Genomic DNA, 24639 nt, shown 5'->3' with positions numbered 1-24639 from the left:
GGGATCTTGTTGCCTGAATACAACAATAGAGGAAAGCATGGTCATTGATTTAGTCCATACTGGTCTGCTTCTTGTGGAAAGCAGGATGTAAAGTGCATCTAATGACACAAATAGAAAATAACTTTGCAAAGGACACAGTAGTGAATATCAGATGATTTATCTGCTTTTACCTCTTTGCGTGAGAGAACTACATACCATACAGTTTATAGGAAAAAAATTCATACCCAGAATAGAGAATAGGCATTTGACACAATTCAGAGCAACAAAAGAACATCCAAAATCTGGCTATTTGATAGTTTCAGAAGTTAATGTGTAGCCCAAGCTGAGAAATCCAAAATCTTCCTAGAGTTGTTATGCCTGAGCTATCAGGAAAAATATATTCCTGAAAGGGACTTAGGAATTGTTGAGAGGTAAATTGATAGATTACTCAGCAAGTGGTGAGGTTGTCCTTGAAGAATCTATCCAAGCAAAGACGTGGGAGTTATGAAATGAGAAACAAAGGCCAGAGGTTAAGTCCACAGGTCCCTTGGCTGAAGCTTGCTGCAATCAACACTTCCCAGTTCTCAGCTGTCTGAAGCAATATGTTGTTGGTTAAGCTAGTTTGATATAGGCTTTGGTCACAAATTTGATATTAGAAGATACAATATTTCAAGAAGAGGACCTGAAATGTAAAATTGTCCCAGTTGAAGTTGAAATCAGAGCAATAATTCCTTCGCCTTCATTTGGGATGTTCACAGTAGTTATAGCAAAGCAATTGAGTTATTGCTCATTGTGTATATGGAAATAAGAAAGTGTATTAATGAGACTAGAGTAAATAAGTGTCTTTTACAAGTGTTTGTCAGCTGTTTCTTAGGGTTTTTTTTTTTCAGTAAAGTTTTATAAAAATTTAAACCATTTCTGTCCAAGCTAGCCACCTGTGGTCTAAAAAGGCATAAAATATGGGTTTTTAGATATAATTTCTTTCTGTTGTCAACAAGCATATTTAGTGGTTAAGTAATCACATTATCTTTGTATATAGCAAAACCTAATCCTCTGCTTCCAAAGAACTTTTTCCCCTTCATTTCCATTTCAGCCACACAACAAGATTTCTTTCTCTTTTTCTCAACTAGTGAGTACGGTTTGCTTGGTGGAGCTGATTTATGGCACTTAGTATTTTCTTCTGAATTTAGGTTTCTTTTTATGTTTAGAAGCAAAAAGGAGTCCATACAGCCTCAACTGCCACATTACCTAGGAAGACAGTTTTATCTTGTTGAATCTTACATTTTGTTGTATTTCTACTTGTTAATGGCATCTGACTGCTTTTGGACATAGGGGTGAGGGAAAGAAATGTAAACAGTATATTGCAGCGGTTTCTGCACATGAGTCATAGACACCTATAGCAGTGTCCTGATTGCAAAATTATTTTGATATCATTAATACAGAAAAAATCAAGAAAACTCTTAAATAAACAGCCTCATTATTTCTCCCCAAGAATTTAGACATGAGGGTGTATATGGAAATGCTTTCATTGTAATCTGGATAAATATAAAAATATCACCTTTTTAAAGAAAATGAGTGCTTTTTCCATCTGAATATCAGATAGTTATCAGATCAGATGAGTCACTGTAGCAGCCTTAGCCAATAGATGTAGGATGGCATATTCCCACACTTAAGCTCATCCCAGTTGTGGAGCCAACACTGGTTCTCTCAGCCGGTGATATCAATAACTACAGCTGCAGTGATTAGATAAATCCTATTATAGAGATAAATAAATGAGACTCTCTTAGAACTGATGTCATTGTACATTCTTTTGATTTAAATCAATAACTTTCTGATTATCATTTGGCGTTCCATGCAAGTCTGCCTTTTTGAATAGCCTGGTTCATGTCCTACTGCAAAGTACAGGTAGTATTCTGTTTTTATAAACTAATTCTATTTCTGTTGTAGAAGGTTCATTGAAATTTTATTTCTGACTCTTCAACATAAGGACCAAAACTTGAGTTGTTGTGCTATGATGAAATCACCAAGCAAATGTGTCTTGGATGAGAGCCATTGATCACTTCCTGCTTCTCAATACTAGATGAATATGCATTGCTCTCTATTCTTCCTCTAATTAAACTCTCACCACGTTCAGGGGAGACATGTCTGGGTAACTCTGAGTTTATGTAGGAGCTCTTATAAGGGAAAGATCACTTTCTCTGAAGGTGATTCATGTAAACTATGTCTGCATGCTTTTCTGTTTAAATGTTACTTGGAAACAGATCTACCACAGCTGCTTCAATAATTTCTTCCAGGTCAGTTAGATTTATAGTTGGGTACAGCATATAAACTATAGGTTCTGGCTCTATAGGCCATATATATCAGCTTTATTACTAGAATGATCATGAGAGTCTCTGAAAAAATAGCCAAGTTTTGGCTATGTAAGAAACAACTTATTTGTACAATGTCCATTTATTTGCAATCAGAATTTGACAGGGTGCCTGAAAATGCTGGGCAAGGTTTCAGAAATCACAGCCAAATCCTATGACAGTAAATTATATTGCCAGAAGAACTGATATATTTAATATGTGATAGATCTATATCCTAATCTACCTTTTGTTAACCTTTGCCCTTTATGAAATATTCTGAAAAATGATTTCTCTGTGAAGTACAAATTTCTATTATTGAGCAGTATGAGCTGTTTAATATCCAGCTCAGGCAGGAGAGGGGAGGAAAGAAAAAAGAGATCCAATTTGCAATATTTGACAGTTTTTGTTGGGCAAATATTCCTACTCCAATGGAATCCAAACAACTAACATGTCATCAGTGAATGTGGAGTTAGGAAGAGTTGTGCCCAAAATGCTTTCATGAACCAGAGGCATTTGGCTCCAACACTTAAGTGGATAAGATAATTTTAATATGGAATTGGATATAATTTTTATCAGGGAAAAAAATAAAGAATCCAAGTTTAACACACCATAGAGCAGTTATAAAGATGAACATATGAGGATTTTAGATTTATTTAAATTGAGTTTTAAATGAAATGATTTTGGTTGGAAGTAATATATTAGTATATTTTGCCCCAGTTCATTCATTTAACCGCTGAAGAGAAAACAATTTCCAGGGAATATAGAGATTTACCTTAATTGTAGGACTGATTAGTTGAAAAACTTGAAGTATGGCTAATTTTCTGTGTGCCTACCGTGAAAATAAAAAAAAAAAAAAAAAAGGACTAAAAAAATGAATAAAGATTCAGTAGATCAAGGTTTAAAAGGATTTTTTTAATGTGCTATTTAGAGTTCCAAATTCAGTGACTTCTTTCTTTTAGGACTAATAATTGTACTTTTTGATGGAATAAAAAAAAGAATCATTAAATTATAAGTGAAGTGAAAAGTTATGCTTCCATGTAATGTGAAATAAACATGTTCCACTCCATCACCCACTGAATTCAGCTTTAAAAGCTGAACAGAAGGCATGGAACAGCTAGGGAGCTCTGAAAAGCAAATAGTAGCAAGTATATTGAGGAATAATACCAGAATTCAAAAGAGCATCAAAACCGTGGTACGTTCTCACTTTCCTATGCTGGTATTCACACTGACTTGGGCTTAGCGCAGCTTAAACCTGAAGTGGGTGTGGACTCTGCCCTTGTGCACTCAAGGATAAACCTTCTGGTGCTGGTTTGAGAAAAAAAGGGTCTCCTAATATTCAGAGAGAGTAGGAAGACTCCTTGAGTGTTTACTTCTCTGTTCTCCTAGATCTTAGCACCAAGCAAAAGTATGGTGTAGCAGCGAAAATAGGTGGCTGCAGTATCTAAAAGCCTAAAATAGGGAAATTTCCTCTGATGGGACGACCATGGTTCCAAGAAGTTAAGACAGATCTCTGTGGTTTTTATTTTCCTCTCTCTGTCTTCTTGTCTCTGGAATCAGAGTACAATGTGGAAAGTTCATGGCAAGTGCAGGTAAATAAAGGCGAGACTTGTGCCAAACAATATAAAAAACAAGCACCACGGTACCACGAAGTGTTAAGGAGATTATGGAGAGAGACAAACTTTGGAAAGCAACCCTCTAGCTGTTGTTGTATTGAGCTCACTGCTAAGATGTGCACATGTGTATCTGATCTAAACAGGACGCAGGGACATGGGACACTGAACTGTGAGATAGACCGCTGCCAACATCCCAGACCAGACAGTGGGTGGGGCACAAATGAGACAGTTCTGAATAGCCCTTCAGAGATTTTAAAACAACGCTTATGTTGAGGCCATGACCCACAGACCTTACTGTCTTAACCAGCTTAGATTGGTTTTCTGTCAGAACAGCAAAAATACTAACAACATGCTCTGTAGGATTTAAATAAGATAGTCTCATAATAAAAATGAAGAACAGAATAAAATTTCTTAGCATAAAGAGAATCAGAAAAATATCAACTCTTGTGGGGGGAAAAAAACACCAATGGACATCAAATTTGAGACAACAGATGTAACATTTATTTCAGGAAAACTTTAAAGCAGTGCTTTGTAAAAACATCCCAACAAATAAGGACATACAAAAATAATGGAAAGATAGAAATTCTCAGCAAAGTAATTAATGATAGAAAGAATGCAAACATTATTTCTAAATAAAATGGAAGTAGTATAGTTTTAAATTCCAAATAGAAACTGTCCAATCTGACCAAAAGAGCTCCTTTGAGAGATTATCCCTCATAGAAATGGAGAAAGGTTTCATACAAAAAAAAAAGATATAAAAAATTGGAGATTAAAGAAGAGCCAGAAAATCCCAAATTTGGCAAAATACTTAAATATATAGATTCAAGAAGGTCGCTGAACCACAGACAGTATATGCATGTTGGTTTGCAACAGGAGCTTCCCAAGCAGTGTGAAGCTGGCTCTTGTTCACGGAGGAAAGGACAGACCAAAGAGGGAAGCAGGTCTCTCCAGAGTGGAAAATAGTAGGTTTTATAAGCAAGAGAACTTAACAAGGAGGCTTATCTTGGGTGTCCACAAGATAGACATTCATACCTGCTGGCCAGTTTATACAGAGGCTTTAAAGGGGTACAAAGCACATACACAGTCCAGATGTTCTCAACAATGCATTGGTCTCCCTAGATTGTATTCTTGAAACTGGCTTCTACTGTGGAAAAGGTGGGCAGAAGGGACATTTCAAAGACAGGGATGGGGTGAGGAGTCTCTGACTGGATGGTCTTCTCCTCTTGATAACCTCCTCCAACAATTAAAGACCTGCCAAAAATTAAAGACGAAGTATTGAAAGCAGCTGGAGAAAAATGGCCAACTACTTACAAGCTAACAATTCAAATGATGGTGTATTTCTCTTAAGAGACCACATAGGAGAGAAGTAGCACAACATGATTAAAGACCTGAAATGAATCACTAACCAGAAGCCTGTATGCAATGAAAATATCCTTTAAAAGATATGGTGAAATAAATATCTTCTCTGATTAAAGAAAATTAAGAGAATCCATTGCACGGAAAAAAAAAAAAACCCTATCTTTGTTTTTGCTTTCTAAAATTGCTATACAAAGTTCTTTAGGCAGAAGATTGTATCAAATGACAAAGTAGACTATAGGTAAAACAAACAAACAAAAGCTATGAAGAATAAGAGGGATATTACATCATAAAAAAATCAGTTCACTAAAAAGATGTACTCTAAAATATGTTTGTGCCTAACAAAAGTACTTCAAAATACATGAAGCAAATGTGGACTTTTTATTGAAATACAGCTGATTTACAACATTATAATAACTTCAGGTGTACAGTGTAGCGATTCAGTGCTGTTACAGATTGCATTCCATTAAAAAATATTACAAGATAATGCCTATAATTCCCCATGCTATACAACTTATCCTTGTTACTTAAATATTTTATACCTAGTAGTTTGTATCTCTTCATCTGGTACCCCTAATTTCCCCCTCCCCATGTTTCCTCTTCCCTTTTGTAACCACTAGTTTGTTTTCAATATCTGTGAATTTGTTTCTGTTTTGCATATGCATTCATTTGTATTCCTTTTTGGATTCCATGTGTAAGTGATATCATACAGTATTGCTTTTCTCTGACTTGTTTCACTAAGCATAATATTCACTAGGTCCACATTGCTGCAAATGGTAGAATTTCATTTGCTCTTACGGCTGAATAATATTCTATTGTATATACATACCATGTCTTCTTTAGCTATTCATATGTTGATGGGCACTTGGTTTGCTTTTGTATCTTGCACTATTATAAATAGTGATCCTGTGAAAATTGAGGTGCATGTGTCTTCCTAAATTGGTGTTTTCATTTTTTCCATATATATACCCAGAAGTGGAATTGCTGGATCTCATGGTAGTTCTATTTTTAGTTTTTTTGTTCAACTATGTGTCCGTGCTGTTTGACATACGTGCTGCACCAATTTAGCAAATACGGACTTAATAGAAAGAACAGATAAATCCACTGTGTAAATTTTGAGGCTTCAACACTCTTCTTCAGTAAATGACAGAATTACCAGAAAAACAACATAGAAGAACCGAAATACCATAAACCACTTGGATCTAGTTGACATTTATAGAGTACCTCACCCAACAGTAGAAAATACATTTTTTCTAGTGCACATAGAACATTCACTAAAATAGATGACATCTTGAGTCAGAATCTAAAGCTAAAACTAAGCATAAAAAAAATTAGGGAAAATGTGATTTTAAGTACACATCTTATAGCTATCAATTTCTCTTTGCTCTGTCTTTCCACCTCCTATCAATTTTATCCATTTTATTTTTCAGATTTATGATATTTAACAGTTGGTTTCTTTCTGTAATGCTTAGGGGTTTGGCTCTAAGTTATGTGATCATTATCAGTTATCTATTTGTTTTTAGCACAGCTGTGTTTAGCACAGCTGTGTTTAGCACAGCTTCTCCATTGCTGATTATCTTATTTGTGTTTATTTTATTGTTGGTTGAAATACAGTCAAGGCCTTTCTTCAAGAATTTCTCACCTTTTTTTGGAATAGTTTCATCTTCATTTCATCACTATTGGTTTAATAGTTTATAACAGTTTGGCTGATTATAATATTTGGGTCAAAAGATCTCTGAAAAAAATTCTAATTTTCTTGTTTCATTGTCATATATTTGTGTTGGTTATGTGGAAGACACCATTGTCTTTGCTTTAAAATAAGGCATTTGCTTTTTTTAATACCTGTTTTCTCATGAATTGATTTTATCCTTTAATTTATTAGCAAAGAGGCAATTTTTAGTATGAGTCAGATCTTTCCATGGCAGTAGCTTCTAACCACCCACATGAGACAGTGACATGCAATAATAAGCATTGTTCGCATATCTGAATTTTGGCTGTGGAAACTCTGCTTCAGGCTGTTGATTGCCGGTCAGGTCAGCTGGAGAGGATCTGTTCTGTACATCTCATTTTGGTATCCAGCTAATGGGACAGTGAGTTTCTAAAGGCAGTGATTACAGGCTTATAAAGGACACGCAGAATCGCTCAAAGCACTCAGAGCCTAGTTTTTGAACAGGTCCACTGCATCTCTTCCCATATGCCTTCAGTCAAAGGAGTTACTTGGCAGAAACAAACTTTGGGAGAGCGGGAAGTGGCTCTTTAATTGAGATTGCAGGGAAGGGAATGATTTACTGAATAATAATTCCATCTATCATAAAGCTTAATACTGACTTTTCAGCATCAATTTTTCTTGTTAGTCTGTGTGCATTTGTAAATCTACAAATTTGTTTCTTTCACAAAACTTATTTCTGTGACTGTCATCTTGTATATAATTTCTTAAAGTTCAACCACTCCCTGTCTTCAGGGTTTAAAACTGAAAAGTTGTTCACACCAGTATTTTGATTGTTACCTGAGTTTAGCCAGTTTCTTGAAGGTCATAATATATTTTTCAAATGTGTAATGATGATTTTTCTTTATCATTTTGTTAATATTACTTGAAGTCATCCTGTTTACTTTACTCATTTCTTTGTTCATTTAACATGTATGTTTTAAGTATTTACTATGTGCCAGGTATCATTATAGATATAATGGTTAAACATAATAAAATAATCAATCTCATGTACATTTTAGTTGGTGTATTAAACAAATTAATAAAATAAGTCATTGGGAGTTCCCGTCGTGGCACAGCGGAAACGAATCCGTCTACGAACCATGAGGTTGCGGGTTCAATCCCTGGCCTTGCTCAGTGGGTAAGGATCTGGCATTGCTGTGAGCTGTGGTGTAGGTCGCAGACGCGGCTTGGGTCTTGCATTGCTGTGGCTGTGGCGTAGACCAGCGGCAACAACTCTGATTCATCCCCTAGCCTGGGAACCTCCATATGCTGCGGGTATGGCCCTAAAAACTCACAAAAAAGATAAAAAATAAAGTAAATAATTTTAACCATCCTCATAATAATAATCATAATAATTGTCTGTTGGTTAAGGTCTCTCTCCCTTGCATACTTACACATACATATTCCCTACTTATATACATGTTTTCTGCATACATATATATACACATCTATTCTCTACAGACTATTTTTTTTTTACGACAGTGTTAATAAGTATAGTCACCAAGTTAGACTATCTCCTTAGACTTTATTCATCTTAGAGTTTGAAAGTTTGTGCTCTTTCACCAACCTCTCTCTGTTCATTCCCTCCAGCTCCTGGCAGCCACTCTTCTACTCTGCTTCTATAGGTTTGACCTTTTTTGAGATTCTGCATAGAAGTAGTACCATGCATATTTGTTTTTCCCTGTCTGGCTTATTTCACTTAGCTTAATGCCTTCAAGATCCATCTGTGTTTTGGTAAATAGCAGGATTACCTTCTTTCTCATGGCTGAGTAATATTCTATTCTATTATACATATAATATACATATATATATAATATACATAACATATAATATATATAAATAGCACATCTTATTTATCCATTTATCTGTTAATGAACACTTAGGTTGCTTTCATCTCCTGACTTCTGTGAATAATGCTACAGTGAACACAGGTACCTCTTCAGTACCCTGTTTTCCTTTACTTTGGATAGCTACACAGAAGTGCTATACTGGATCATATGGTAGGTCTATTTTCAACTTCTTGAGGAACCTCCTTACTCTTTCCTGTAGTAGCTGCACCAGTTTACATTCCCACCAACAGTATACAATGGTTCCCTTTTTCCGTATCTGTGCCAAAACTTTTTTTCTTGTCTTTTGGTTGATAGCCATTCTAACAGGTGTGAGGTCATACCACCTTGTTGTTTTGATTTGCATTTCCATGATGATTATTGATGCTGAGCACCTTTCCATAGACCTGTTAGATATCTGTAAGTTTTCTTTGAAAAAATATTTATTCACTGCCTGTGCCTGTATTTATTTATTTATTTTTGGCGATGCCAGTGGTAAGTGGTCGTTCCCGGGCCAGGGATCAAACCCACGCCATAGCAGCCACCCAACCCACTGCAGTGACAACACCAGATCCTTAACCTGCTGAGCCATGAGAGAATGCCTTTGCCTATTTTTAAAACATTCTTATTATACTCCACTAGTAAAAGGAAAGGATCTGCTCCTTGTTTTGGTTTATGGTTTTTAACATTCTGTTTCTTCATTATTTGTATGTTATATATTCCTTCTTTCCCTTTTCATCTTTTTGGGGTTTTTTGCCTTGTGATTTGTTTTTTAACTGGTCCATGGAGAAGAGATGATAGACAACAAACTGCATATATTTAAACCATACATTTTGGTAAGTTTTAATGTTTGAATATACCTGTGAAATCATCACTATAATCAAGATATTAACATATTCATAATTTTTAAAGTTTTACCCCTTCGGAATTTTTCTTACTGCCCTTTCCTCCACTCTGAACCAAGTCTGCAGGCAGTCACCATCTTTCTGTTTCTCTGACTGGCGTTTCTAGAATTTATATTAATGGGATCATACTGTATGTACTCTGTTTTGGTATTTTTGGCATATATACATTTAACTGTCTAGAAATTAAACACTCTCTATTAGTACCAAAGATATCAGTCTTAGCTTCCAACAAAATCATATTATATCATTTCTATAAGATGTCCATAGCTTCCCAGTCCACAAAAGAGATCACTTCCTTGTCTTACCACTTTTTTAAAAAAAATCTGGCATTAATCTATTTTTGGTTAATTTATGTACCTCTGTCCTCCATCTCTACTCACTCTGCATAAAATTATGAAATCCATATTAACTAATATGCTTTTTTCCCTCTTTTTCTTACTACCCTCAAGTTGTCTTTTCTTTCTTTATCTACCTGTTAAATTCAGAGGTCACATGTGCTATATAGCTGTAAACTCATGTTGCAGGTGCTTTAGTCACTATGCTTTAAAAACAAGACACACAAGGAGTTCCCATCGTGGCACAGTGGTTAAAAAATCCAACTAGGAACCATGAGGTTGCAGGTTTGAACCCTGGCCTTGCTCAGTGGGTTAAGGATCAAGCATTGCCGTGAGCTGTGGTGTAGGTTGCAGACACGGCTCGGATCCCGCATTGCTGTGGCTGTGGCATAGGCCAGCGGCTACAGCTCCGATTAGACCTCTAGCCTGGGAACCTCCATATGCCACTAGAGTGGCCCAAGAAATGGCAAAAAAGACAAAAAAACAAAAACAAAAATAAAAAAAAAAAACAAGACACACAACTATGATACTTTTATTATACTATTTGATTTATCAAATGCATTACTAAATGATTAACTTCTTAAGAGTAGAGATTATTTATGATTTTTCTTTCCAAGTGTCCAGTACAGGGCCTAGAACATGTCATTCTCCATAAGCATATATTGATGAACAAATGAAGTAATGAACATCAGTGTAAAAATAAAGGCTCATTTTGCTTGTTTGTCTTTGCTGTTTCTTCACCAGATATGTGAGCATTGGCAATAGCATAGCAATGAAGTTTCTGCACCAAGTCATTTCTGTGATGTCACTTCTGTGACAGTTTACAGCATCATATGTGAAGCTCAGCTACCATCCTCTTAATGCCACCCTCACAATGCTTTTTTATAAAACAATTTTTTGTGATATAGTTTACACAGCACATAATTCATCCATTTATAATATATGGATTCAGTGGTTTTTAGTCTCTACACAGAGTTGTGAAACCATCACCTAAGTCAATTTTAGAACATTTGCATCATGACAAAGTAAAACCTTGAACACTTTAGCTGCCATATCCCTACTCTTCTATCCCCTCTCAACTCTAAGCAACCACTAATCTACTTTTTATCCATATAAATTTGCCTATCCTTTAGATCCCATATAAATGGTATCTTAAATATGTTCTCTTTTGTAAAGGACTTCTTTCACTTAGCATAATGTTTCAGGGATCTTCCATGTTAGAGTATGTATAAGTACTTCATTCTTTTTTATCAACAATATTCCATTGTTTGAATATAGTACCATACTTTGTTTATCCATGCATCATTTGGTAGACATTTCCACCATGTGGCTATTGTGAATGATGCTGCTATACATTCCTATATAAGTGTTGTGTAAACATATATTTCATTCCTCTTGAATATATACCTATGAGTAGAATTGTTTGGATTAAATGATAACTCTATTTTTAATTGTTCAAGAATCTGCCAGAGCATCTTTCAAAGTGATTGAAACCATTTTACTTTCCTATCACAATATATGAGGTATTCATTTCTCCATACCTTGCCAACACTTATCTTTATTCTAGCCATCTCAGTGGGTTTGAAGTCAAAGGTTTTGGGGATGTTAGAGTTAAAATAGCATTATGACTTAAGAAGAAAAAATTATAATTAGTCTTTTGCAACAACCATGCTCTAAGCCTTATAAAGAAAATAATTCCATTTGGCCAAAAAATCTGATTGCAGTTCAGAGATCTATGTTTTTAAAGTCAAGTCATAATATCTAATTCAAAATTATCCCTTTTAAGAAGCAGTTTTTTTCATAGGAACTTTGGCATGTTCTGACAATTTGAGGCTTCATAACATTTTGAGAATTAAGATAATTCCCCAGATTTTGTCTTATTTTTGGATAACAAAAGCCAGAAATCCTACAATTGTAGACTCCTCTATATCTAAGGTGCAGTTCATGACCTTGATTTCATTAGTCAGATGCAACCAAAGATTTGGATTTGGAATCAGTCAGTGCGATAATGAAGACTTTATTCTTTTGGGACTTTTGTAGCAGAAATGCTGGCACCCAGATGCAGGTGTCATTGATGTTAAATAGAGTGTCTGGGCATTGTTTCTACCCTCTAGCCCTCCAAAAGGATCTGTGAGCAACCCAACACATTTTAATAATCTACCTAGAATGGATTTTATTATTTGCATTCCTGATTGATATTGTTCTAAAATGCTTTTCCAATTTACTTCAAGTTATATATAAACCAGTAAAGGATTCAAATATACACATATATAAACAAGTCCCTTTCTGATTCCCATTACATTTCCTTTTTATAACTCTAAAATGATAATATTAGAGATATAATAAAAATGGATTTAAGTATAGCAAAAAGTCAATTTTATTTTAAATGTAATTCCAAGGGCATAATATTAAAAATTCTTCTTTTGCTTCTACCAGCACCTGAAATTCATGTCAACAGTGTTTCAACAGATATCCTCCTGTACAGGCTTTTTTTTTCTCTTATCATTTTTGAATTATGGCTTTTTAGTGAGTAAAAATTAAGTTATAACAAATCTGTTTACACATTTTTGTTCCTATTCACTTCTCTTTAGAGTTTTAGGGAGCATTTTTGCTGTAATTTTTCCATGTATTTTTCCTTGATGCCTGCAAAAACCTGTTAATACAGATATCCAAATGCCACCCTAATACTCTTGGATGTGTGCAAACACATTTTCAGGAATCTTTTCCTTTTCATAAATTATAGTCTACCTTGGAAATGACAGAGTCAGGTAAAGTGATATCAAATTTTATTTCTGCTGGCTAGCAGAGAGACTAGAATGAATAAAATGATATTTATGTTTTTGCAATTGAATGTTCAAAATAATCTTAAAACTCTCTAAGTAAAAATATGAAATTTTAATTTATTATATTTCTTTTTGTACTTCCCCTGCTCTTCTTTTTACTTTTTTCAGTCTTTCGTATATATATATATACACAATACAGAAATCTAGGTATGTTGCAACCAATAGTGTCAAGAAAAATAAAGAAATAAATGTCTCAACTACTTTCTGTACAAAAAAATGCTAGTATCTAACTAACCATCTATCTATCTACCTCTTTTTTTCATTTTGTGTAGTTTGAGGTTTCCTTGGCCTATAAACTGTTAACATGTTGGGAACCTACGAGAACTTCAAAAGAAAACGCATCTCTCTAGAGTTCAGAACATTAAAGAATGCAATTTTTAAGGAAAAAAAAAAAAAACCTGTTGCCTGGAGCATGTACTCTAGGCTGTTTTGGGCTGGAACATCACCATAATGGTTTGAGAGGTATTCCTGCTCCAACACTAGCAGAGTTTCAGGATTTTGAGAGAACTCAGCAGTCTTTGGAAACAAAATGGCCAATAAAATCTCTGTAGAATAATGGAGTATAAGTAAGTCTGATTTCAGGAAATTTTTAAAAAATATGACATTTTCATATATTAAATTTGTGGGAGCATTTGTTAGGACCAGTTTTTATACTTGTGTAGTGCTAAGATGTTTGCTGTACTTTACCTGGGAGAGGGAATTTTGTACTAAATAAATAAACCATTCATGTATTCAAAATAATCAAATAGGCACCTACTCTGTCCTAGACAATGTGTGGTGCTAGTACTTTAGTGTGACAAAGCAGACATACTCTAGACTTTTATGGTGCTCATATTCCAGTGTGGCGACAAACAGAAAAGTAAATCAGTTTTAGACAGTGATACATAACATGGAGGAAATAAAACACAGTAATTAGGGAGTGGCCTTAGATGATTGGCCAAGGAAAGTCTCATGCTTTAGTAAGCATATTTAAGCTGAGTTGCAAATCATTAGATAGGAGCAATTGTGAAAATATCTACAAGTGTTCTCAGCAAAGAAAAAGACAAAACCAAAGAACCTATGGAAGGGACATGTTTGCTGATTTCAGATAAAAAGACAGTATGATTAAAATGCAGTGATTAAGTGGTATAGTAGGACTAAATGAGATATTGTATTTTATATATACATTCCATATATACTTCAAGTATATTAAAAGATATTTATATGAATTAATTTTAATTAGAAGTTATTTAGAAAATAGAGTATTTTTCTCATTGAAATGTACATGTATGTGTAACTGGGTCACCATGCTGTACAGTAGAAAAAAAAATTGTATTGGGGAAATGACAATTAAAAAAAAAGAAATGCTAAATACAAGGTTTCGTTCATGCAAATTGGGCATGGAATGGATACCTGGCCCAATGTCACCAATCTACAGGTGAGTCAGCAGTCTGACAATTAAGCTAGTAAATATCGTCTGTTAAACAAAATAATCAGTCCTTCTGTATCGGAGAGTTTTGGATAAAACATGCAGAGCTAGAGTTGCAAGTAGTAGCATGATCAGAAGCTGAACAATACAAATAGAATATGAAGGAGAAGCCATCATGATGCCGTGAAGTATGTGCTAGAATAGCAAATAATATGCACCTTTTGTATTCTAAATGATTACACTGTTTCTGAACAGAGTTACAGTCTCCATGAGGTATGAGTGAGCTGAAGCTGAGATTATACTGTTTAATGAATTCCTCCTGTATTTTTAATACTGTATCATTAGTGTATCTCCACATATTTTTCCATTACGTTATGACAGAACTTTCAGAACATGTGCTATTTCATTCTCCTGGAAAATCATTTGATGAGATAAATGTAAAAGTTTTTAATAGTAAAATCTGAAGGTCATACATTTAATAGGTAGAAAATATGGAATTAAAATTAAACCATATTTGACAGTAGAGTTAATATTCTAGAATGAACATAAATCTAGCCAAGTGTTTTACATAACAGTGACTTACATGTGGCTCCAGTTTGCACTTTAGCACAGGTAGAAATTGGATGAAAATCAAGAGAATAAGAAGATAAGCCACAGGCTGGGAGAAGATATTTGCAAAAGATATATTTGACAAATGACTACTAAGAAAAATATGTAAAGAATACATAAAACTAAATAAGGAAAAAATGAACAAATCAATTAAAAAATTAGCAAAGGATCTAAACAGATGTCTCACCAAAGAAGATATACAGATGAAGAATAAGCATATGAAGAGTGATTCAAAATCATATGCAATTAGGGAATTGTAAATTAAAACAATCATGAAGTAATGCTACGCACCTTGACAAAGTGACAACATTAAATGTTGGCTAGGATAGGGAGCAAAAGGAGCTCTGAGTGGGAATACAAAATGGTATAGCCATTTTGGAAGACAGTTTAGCAATTTGTTATAAAACTCTTAGCATATTATCCAGCAAGGTGCTTTTGGTATTTACCCAAATGAGTTCAAAACTTATGTCTCCACAAGAAGCCTCCCACAGATGTTTATAGCATCTTTATTCATAGTTGCCAAAACTAGAAGCAACAATGATGTCCTTCAACAGGCGAGTAGATAAATGAACCATAATATATCCAGATAATGCAGTATTATTTAGCATTAAAAAGAAATGAGCTACCAAGCCATGAAAAGACATGGAGGAAACCTAAATGCGGAGCACTAAAAGAAAAAACCAAAATGAAAATATTGTGTGATTTCATCTATTTGACATTCTGGCAAAGGCAAAACTATGAAAATAGTAAATGGATCAGTGATTGCCACAGGAGGGACAGAAAAACAGGGAGAGTACACAGGTTATCTAGGGCAGTGGAACTATCCTGTGTGACACTGTAGTCATGGATACATGTCATTACATGTTTGTTAAATCCATAGATGCACAACACAGAGTGAAATCTAATGTAAACTACGGACATGAGTGGTAATGATGTGTCAATGTATGTTTATCAGTTGTGACAAATGTGCCCTTCTAGTAGGATTTCATTGTGCAGGAAAGTGTGCATGTGTAGTAGCCAGTGGTATGAAGGAACTATCTATACTTTCTGCTTAAATTTTGTTGTGAAACTAAAACTGTTCTAGACAAAAATTTGCTTATACAAAAAAGGATGTGAGAACTCTGAGAGAAAACAGAGGTTTATCTATAGCCAAATAATTCTACATTACAAGAAAAAATTTGGTTTAATTTGTGGGGTTGAAGGCAAAGTCAGTTTGAAACAACACAAAGGTTTATGTAATTGCTTGTGTGTTAACCTTTCCAGTAAACTTATATAAATCTTTTTATTTTAATGGTTTGGAGCTATTCCTGAAAAAAAAATAAATATACTTCTATTAATTTCATATACCACCACAAGTAATAGTTTATAGTATTGTAGTGACAATAACACAATACATTTATTAAAAACTGATAATTGGTTCCTCAGTTTTTAATTAGTTAAGGTATTATTTAATGATAGCCATTATAAAAATCATACCAGTGATTTCAGAATATCCCAGTTCTTTTAAAAGGCAAAAAGCCACACATTTGTCTCAAAACTTCATTCTTTTTTTCTTTTTTCTTTTTGGCCATGCCTGTGGCATATGGAAGTTTCCAGGCCAGTCAGGGATCAAACCTGCACCACAGCAGTGACTGAGCCACTGCAGTGACAACACTAGATCCTTAACCTACTATGCCACAAGGGAACTCCTTCAAAACTGAATTCTTGAGCAAAATATTGCTGTCTTTAATCAGAGCTTAAATACAGAGAATACATTTCTTCCTCAGAGATTTTGTCTTCTAAGGGGAATATATCTATATGGAAAAAAATCGATATAAAAATAAAAATTTTTGCCCAAAAGTAAGTGAAAATTTTTATGAAAAGGTACATGAGATTAAAAGAGAATGACTTGATTTGAGTACATTTTCACTTGTATCTACCCTACTTATTAATTACAATGAAAGAGAGTCTATTTCTTGTATATTCATTTAGTACTTTGCTATAAAAGTGATTTGAGTTCCTGTTCACAGAGATTAGCTGAGAAATTATGAGACTTCTCAATATAGACAAAGAATGACTAATTTTCTCATCTAAAAATAGAATTGAAAATTTTTCTGTATTTCTAATACATTTTATCCTATTTTAACATAGTGTAGATATTTGTAAAATTCCTTGAGATTTGGAATATAGGTCTCTCTTCCTCTTCCCTTCACATAAATTTTTAAGAATCTAGAAACTTGTCAGCTTTGTCTTTTTCTTATTGAGAGTTTTGAGAACTACTTCTGAAATGGTGGATTTTTCTTTCAATTCCCTCTTGTAATTCTGTAAATCTAGATCCTGCTGTATACCAACTGGGAACTATGTCTGGTCACTTATGATGGAGCATGATAATGTGAGAAAAAAGAATGTATACGTGGATTGTAACTGGGTCATCATGCTGTACAGTAGAAAATTGACAGACACTAAACCAGCTATAATGGAAAAAATAAAAATCATTATATAAAAAAATAAATAAAACAAAAAAAAATCTATGCTTGTATTTATATTACTCTATATGCACTTAAATGTGGACAGTATACTTTACCTACATGCTTACCTTATTAGTCCTCCTTGTATCTGTGATTCCCTTTGTAGGATTATTTCCTTTTTTTGAAGGTCCAATTTATTTAATCTGTGAGGATTGCATGAGGCCTGAAATGAGAGCATTTGCCTCAGATAGGTGCACAAATGCCACCATTCTGAGTACATTGTAATTCTTGATTTCTTAGTGTGGAATTCTCCATCTCATACTGTTAATATAGAATCAACCTACAAACCCATATGAGAATGGCCAATGGTATACATTCCTAAGGATATTTTTTACACCAACTCTAAGCCAAATCAGTTATTTTTACTTCTTTTATTCTCTCTTTCTGGAAGGCACACTTTATAACCTTTAACTTTTAACTAAGGGCTGAATTTGTGAATATCTGTGGCTTCAAGGAGGGCTTTATGGTCCCACTAACCAAATTCCATGTGCTCAGTATCTAAGTGATTACTGTAGCCTGTACTATCCAGGAGAAGCCATGGCATTTATTGCTTACATATTGGCTTCCTTTGTGCTTTAAATTTTTAGTTACTAGGAAAATGTGTTCCTTTGTTGTGAGTTTAACCATGCATTTAAAAGTGTTTTATTTTCTAGCATTTCTGTTCATATATTAAATAGAAATTGTTGTGTCATATTCATATTTGTTTCCTTTTAACTGTTTGTTGTTTGAGTAACAAGCTTATACTATTGCCAGAAAATTAAGTTGGTGTGAACAGGTATCCATTAACTCATTCTGAACCTAGGGGCATAACACTAAATCTTTATGATTTAAGTATTCTATTACTTAGAGATATCACTAAGATGGTATAACAGTAAGTCTTAGCACCCAATCCCCTGCACAAACACCAATTTAAAGAGTGATAATCTATATGGGAAAATAATCTGAAAGGAATGTATGTTGTGTGCATGTATAACTGAATCACTGTTGTACAGCAGTAATTACTACAACATTATAAACCAGCTATACTTGAATAAAACTTTAAAAAAAGAGAGAAAAATAAAAGACGAAACAGAAATCAGAAAAGCTTTATGACTTGACCAGAATCTGGTTAAGAAGTTGCAGTGCCCCTAACAGGTATAAAAACAAGAACAGCTACATCAAAATGGGTAAGAATAGCACTTTCATTTTCGAGCATCAAACTCTCCCTGCAATCCAGCACAGCTCAGTACTGAGGGACATCACCTTGGCCTGAAGTACCTATTTCTGTCTTGCCTCTACAGGGAACATTGAGGACTCCAATACATTTGAATGTCTGTGGGCAGCTAAGAACAGGAAAAGTGATGGGGGCTTACGGTAGCTGGCACAGCTGTAGCCCTAAGACTTCTCCTGAAGGAAGGGAGAGAAGTGAAGTGTTCCTCTGGTGTTCTGAATGTTCAGTGCACTGCTCTAGGGAAAATGTGGCTACCAGGGCTCTGTAAGATTGGGAAAATGCTCACAGCCTTGAGACTCCTCCAGAGAGTATAATGTATGCACCCACCGAAAAGTTTTGAGAGGCTCCCCAAATTTCTAGCCAAGGTGAATACTGAAGGTAAGGTCTTTCTCTCTTGAAAAGAAGCCATAAAGTCCAAGACAGATGGCTGTCTCTTCAAATGAACAGACATAAATGCAGAGCACGGAATAGAAAAAATGAGGGGAATATGACAAAACCTAAGGAGCAAAATCATCTCCAGGGATCTAAGGAAATGGATATCTATGAATTGTCTGAGAAATGCAAAATAAAGAGTCTCAGTGAGTTGCAAGAGAACACAGATGGATAACTAAACAAAATCAAGAAAGTGATACATGAACAAAATAAGACTATGAACAAAGATATAAAAACCATAAATAAAGCCAAACAAATTCTGGACCCAAAGAATACACTAAATGAACTGGAAAAATCAATAAAAAGTTGCAACTATAACCTTGATGGAGAAGGAACTGGTGAATAATATCAAAAGGCAAGTCATTTGATATTATCCATTAAAAACATGGATTTACATAAGATTATACTATTCCTTGATTTGTAAATTATTTGAGGCCTTAGCCTAAAGCATCAGTAGTTATAATGCCCCTGAATTCAAAGAATTAATATTGTTAAAATGCCCATACTATCCAAAATAATCTATTGATTCATTTCAATCCTAATAAAAATAGTGGCGTTTTTCACAGAAATGGAATAAACAACCCTAAAATTTATATGGAACCACAAATGACTCCTGAATAGCCAAAACAATCTTGGTAAGAAAGAACAAGGCTAGAGGCATCATGTTACCTGATTTCAAGCTATCTTACAAAGCTATTATAATTAAAACAGTACAGGACTGACATAGAAACAGATACGAAGAAATCAGTGGAATTGCAAACCTAAGTTTGTTACAATGATTGTATAATGAGAATGCAGTTGTGGGGAGGTGGGCACCTAAGCTCTGATGGGCAAATGCTCAATATGAGGGGCTTCCCCTTCTTGGTTTTGAGGGAGCTTGTGGACCTGAGGGCCAAGATGCAGGATGTGGTCTGATGCAGTCATTAGAGTACACCATGTGTGGTTACCATCCCACAATTCTTATTTGTCTCCTTCGGCCCCTTTTTTTATCTGCCCTATTCATGTCTATTTGCTGCCTCCTACAGATTCACTTTACTTGAAATTATAAAATTTTTCTATTTCTATATTTATAAAGCACTGTTAATACTATTTAAAAACATGGAAAAGCTTTACTCCTTATATTTTATAAGCAAACAAGGATAAACCTGTTATTTAGAATTGCTGTGTAAATAGCACTTTCCCCTAGAAAAATCAAACATTATTCTAAAAATGAGTTAAGTATTCAAAAGTCTCTCTAAGCCAATTAACCTTGGCATTTCTGAAGAATTTGAGAGACTTTATAACCTGATGTATTAATTCAAGCCCATTTTGTGTTGTATCTTACTCTGTTGACTAGATATTCCTAGAATATATACATAATGATAAAATTTATAAGCGACTGAAAAGGCTGTTATTGTCGAATTAAAAAGGTTTCCATTAAGGCATGAGGACTCAACTTTAAAGCTTGGCAGGACCATGTTTTACATAGAATAGACACAAAGTTTTTCTTTTACAGATGAAAATCAGGATTAAATAAACCCGGAAAAGGACAGCAACAGCTTCTCTTCTCCAAAATCTAAAAGAGACAGCTAATCGAAACAAAATTTAGAGGGAAAAAAAATGCTAAGAGAGTTAAAATGCAGTATCAGGACACCAGGACACCAGCCTGAGCACAGAAGCCCTCATGAAAGCAAGATTTGTTGATTTTTGTGGGCAAATGGCACAGCACTTGTGAGTGAGGCTCCTCAAGGAAATCTAAATGAAACAGATGGCATTGTTAAAGTGTAAAAAGACTACTGAAGCTCAAAACAAAACAAACAACAAAATGGACACAGAAAGCTGAGTCTATCAATTTTCCAGGGAAGTAAACCCATGGCAGGGAGAAAAATGAATGGATGGTCTGATGAGAAATATAATTAGGGTTTTTTTTTAAGTGCAAGGAAGGGGAGTTTATCTTAGATGTGTTAATTAAAGATCAAAAATGGACAGGGAGTTTATTGTTAGTAGATGCAAACTATTACATTTAGAATGGACGAGCAATGAAGTCCTACTATACAGCCCAGGGAACTGTGTCCAGTCTCTTTGAGTAGAACATGATGGAAGATAGTATCAGAAAAAGAATGTGTGTATACACACACACACACACACACACACACACACACACATATGTGTGATGGATCACTTTGCTATACAGCAGAAATTGACACAACACTGTAAATCAACTATATTCTAATAGAAAAAAAAATTTAAATGAATTTATCAATTAGGCCTGTACTCAATGTATTTAAATAAATCTCCTTGCTCATTGTTTAGAAAATAGCCTTTATTTAAGTTCAGTAAAGGTCTGGTGATGGCCCTTTATCTCCTTCATCTGTTAAGGTCAATTGTTTCAAAAAAAAACTACATTCAGTTTTGATATCTCCTAGACCACACTGAGTATAAAATGTACCCTCTGAAACAGAACTGAAAAACTTGAAAACAGTGAACTACATTGCTTCAAAAAATGATGTTCTTTCAACTTGAAAGTATTTATGGACTATTTCAATTAGTCTTGACCAGAAAAATGGAAATGTAACTAGGCTATTTAGTTTTTAGTACTGAAGAAAGTGCACTAGGATCTTAGATATCACCTAGTCCAAAATCTAGGGGTTTACTTTAGGTATAAACCCTCTTTGGTTCAAAAAGTGTTTCCCTTGAACAACATTAAAATGCATGTTAATAGGAGAAGCAAGACTGGTGTCCCTGTTGGAAAACACCAGGTAACTGCTTTTCATCATGCTCATTGACTAGCTTGTAATTTATAAGATATTTTAACATTTAAATATAACAAAAAATACTGAATTGTCAAAAAAAATAATCTAAATACTTAAATGTAACAAAAACACACTGAACTGTCAAAAAAGTTTAGTCTAAACATGTTATAGCCACATTGTCTGAACATTCTGGCTGTATTGTTTTCTAGGTTCTTTGTCTGTTTGCAGCAAAGAATTGGAGCAGTGGACACCTTGGAAAGATTAAGCAGGCTCTTAGAAGCAAAAGTGTTACAGCTCTTTTGGATGCTTTGAATGTGTTATAGCAAGTTTATTAAAGGGAAAGTGCACTCGCAGAGGGAGAGCAGGCTACCCTGTGAGTAGGGACTGGCCCCTCTTTACAGTTGGGTTTTCCTTTATATCCCCAGAGTGAAGACCTGGTCCCCCCACCACACCCCCGACATGGGCCTAAGTGAGGGCTGAGGTTGATTGGTCTCAAGTGTATGCCGCATCTGTATGGGGTATATTCAGTCTTCTGGTTGGTCTCAGGCAGGATACCTCACCTGCATGGGGCATGGATCATGGGGAAGACATTTCTTGTTGTGCAGATGCCTGTATGTGCATATATTGCCCTTTTAGAAGAGGGATGAGGAGTGGGCCTCATACCTTTCCTAGTAGGGAGTAGGACGGAGCAGGCCAGATTGCTCAGGTGGGAAAAGGGGCATTACAGTGAGACAGGTGCAGTGATAATATGGGTCTGGTAATTCTTGTCTGGGCCAGAGGCTTTGAGTTCAGTCTCTTTGAAGGGGACCTGAAGCCCAACAAATAATTTAAAAAGAAAAATACAATTTTCCATCAAAAAAAAAGTAACATTTGTGTACCTACAATTCTCCTTTTTATTTCCTAAGTAAAATTAAGACTCCAAAACTTGTTTAGAGCTTATTATCTAACAGCAGTCACTGTTTCTGTCATAATTAACATTTCCGATTATTCTTTTTGGCTGGCAGTGAAATCATTTCAAAGACTATATTTAATCCCTCTAGTAATATATCTACAGCAGCCCAACCACTTTTATAAATTTAATCTGACCTTTTCTAGAACTGTTTGAGTGGATAAATAGGGAAATGTAACTGTATGTTGGCAGCCATTGACATTGTTGGGCTTTCCACTGAGATAATGAAAAAGTAAGTTTGCGGGGTGTTGATTTCATGCAATTTTCAAACTGAGTTACTGCACACCTCCATTAAAAATTCAAAATATAATGTCAGCATTATAGAAAGATATCCTCTTTGTATATACAAGACCCCCTTGGTGGCTTTTGTAAATTCAAATGCCAAGAATGAAGACATGGATGCTTGGAAATAAAGACTCATTAAAAAGAGTACAGAAGGTAGAACACGTAGGAACCTTATGAAACTTTAGAATTTATTTTAGGTGACAGCATAATTATCTAATGTTCTTAATTAAACCTAAAGAATCAGGGAAAACCCACAAAATATCTCTACTACTGAAATTTTATTTAACCCCTCCCCTAAATTTTGCTCTGATATAATGTGCAATGATAACTTGTTTTTCGAACATTGGGACTTAGAATAAATGCCAAGATAGAAATTAATTCATATTTTAGCACCTTGAATATTGGTGCATAATTTTTTTTCCTCCAGTAATTCTTTAAAGTGGCTTTAAAATCCTGTCAAACAATATGTTCTGGGTTTGTTTGGGGATTATCACCCACTCTGAAAAAGTCTTACCCTTTAAAACACTAGTAATCCTAAATACTGTCATTCAATATTTCTTTAGGGTTTAATGATTATGAGGTGGCAGAATCTGTCATTTTGTGCATCAGTTGAATTTAAATTAAATTGACCACCACATGGAATTCAGAATAAGAAACCTTTGCATAGAGTAAGGAGTATTTAGTTTGCTATTAAATGTTCGCATGATTATGCAATTAATTTCTTACTAAATATATGAGAATGTTTTAATTTTAAATGGTTTGCAAAATAACTCCTCTTAGATCTCTGTATACACTTAACCTCTTTTTAAAAAAAATGGCCTATTTGTTTTGTTGAACTTACTTTAAAATTGTAGAATGAAGATGGTATAAAAAGGGAAAGTCCAGGGAGTTACCATTGTGGCACAGCAGAAACAAATCCAATTAGTATCCATAGGGATGCAGCTTCTATCTCTGGCCTCGCTCAGTGAGTCAGGAATCTGGTGTTGCTGTGAGCTGTGGTGTAGGTTGCAGACTTGGCTCAGATCCCACATTGCTGTGGCATAGGCCTGTAGCTATAGTTCCAATTCAACCCCTAGCCTGGGAACTTCCACATGTGGTGGACGCAGCCCTATAAAGCAAAAAAAAAAGGGGGGGAGGAGTATAATTCTTTTTTTTTATATTCAGATATAATTGACATATAACATTACATTAGTTTCAGGTTTACAGAACAATGATTAAATATTTGTATATATTGTAAAATGATCACAATAAGTCTAAGTCTAGTTAACATCCATCACCACACATTTTCAAATTATTTTTGTGTGTGTGATAAGGATTTTAAGATATACTCTTTTAGCAGCTTTAGAATATACAGCGTGGTATTATCAGCTATAGTCACAATGCTGTATGTTACATTCCATGACTTGTTTGTTTTGTAACTGGAAATTTGTAACTTTTGACCCCCTGTACCCCTGTTGCACCCCCCACATTCTTCCCTGCTGCCTCTGGCAACCAATAATTTAATTTGTTTTCTATATCTAATGCTGCTGTGAACATGGAGGTGCAGATATCTTATTGAGTTAGTGTTAGTCCAAAAAAGGAGGAACAGCTGTTA

General features: G+C 34.7%; 1 long non-coding RNA gene across 2 annotated transcripts in view; it reads right to left on the bottom strand.

Annotated features, from left to right (window-relative positions):
- LOC106509511 overlaps positions 856 to 24639 on the bottom strand; it is a 98744-nt gene continuing 74960 nt past the window's right edge. For both annotated transcript variants that reach the window (XR_001307111.2, XR_002341833.1), the window contains 2 exons: positions 17506 to 17600; positions 856 to 5191 (listed from right to left, as the gene is read on the bottom strand). This is a non-coding gene — a long non-coding RNA (uncharacterized LOC106509511). The remainder of the gene's footprint in view (positions 5192 to 17505; positions 17601 to 24639) is intronic.

This window comes from Sus scrofa, chromosome 2 (assembly GCF_000003025.6).
Source record: "Sus scrofa isolate TJ Tabasco breed Duroc chromosome 2, Sscrofa11.1, whole genome shotgun sequence".
Classification (NCBI taxonomy): Eukaryota; Metazoa; Chordata; class Mammalia; order Artiodactyla; family Suidae; genus Sus; species Sus scrofa.
The sequence above is the reverse complement of the archived record's forward strand: the minus strand, read 5'-3'. Positions and strand labels throughout refer to the sequence as shown.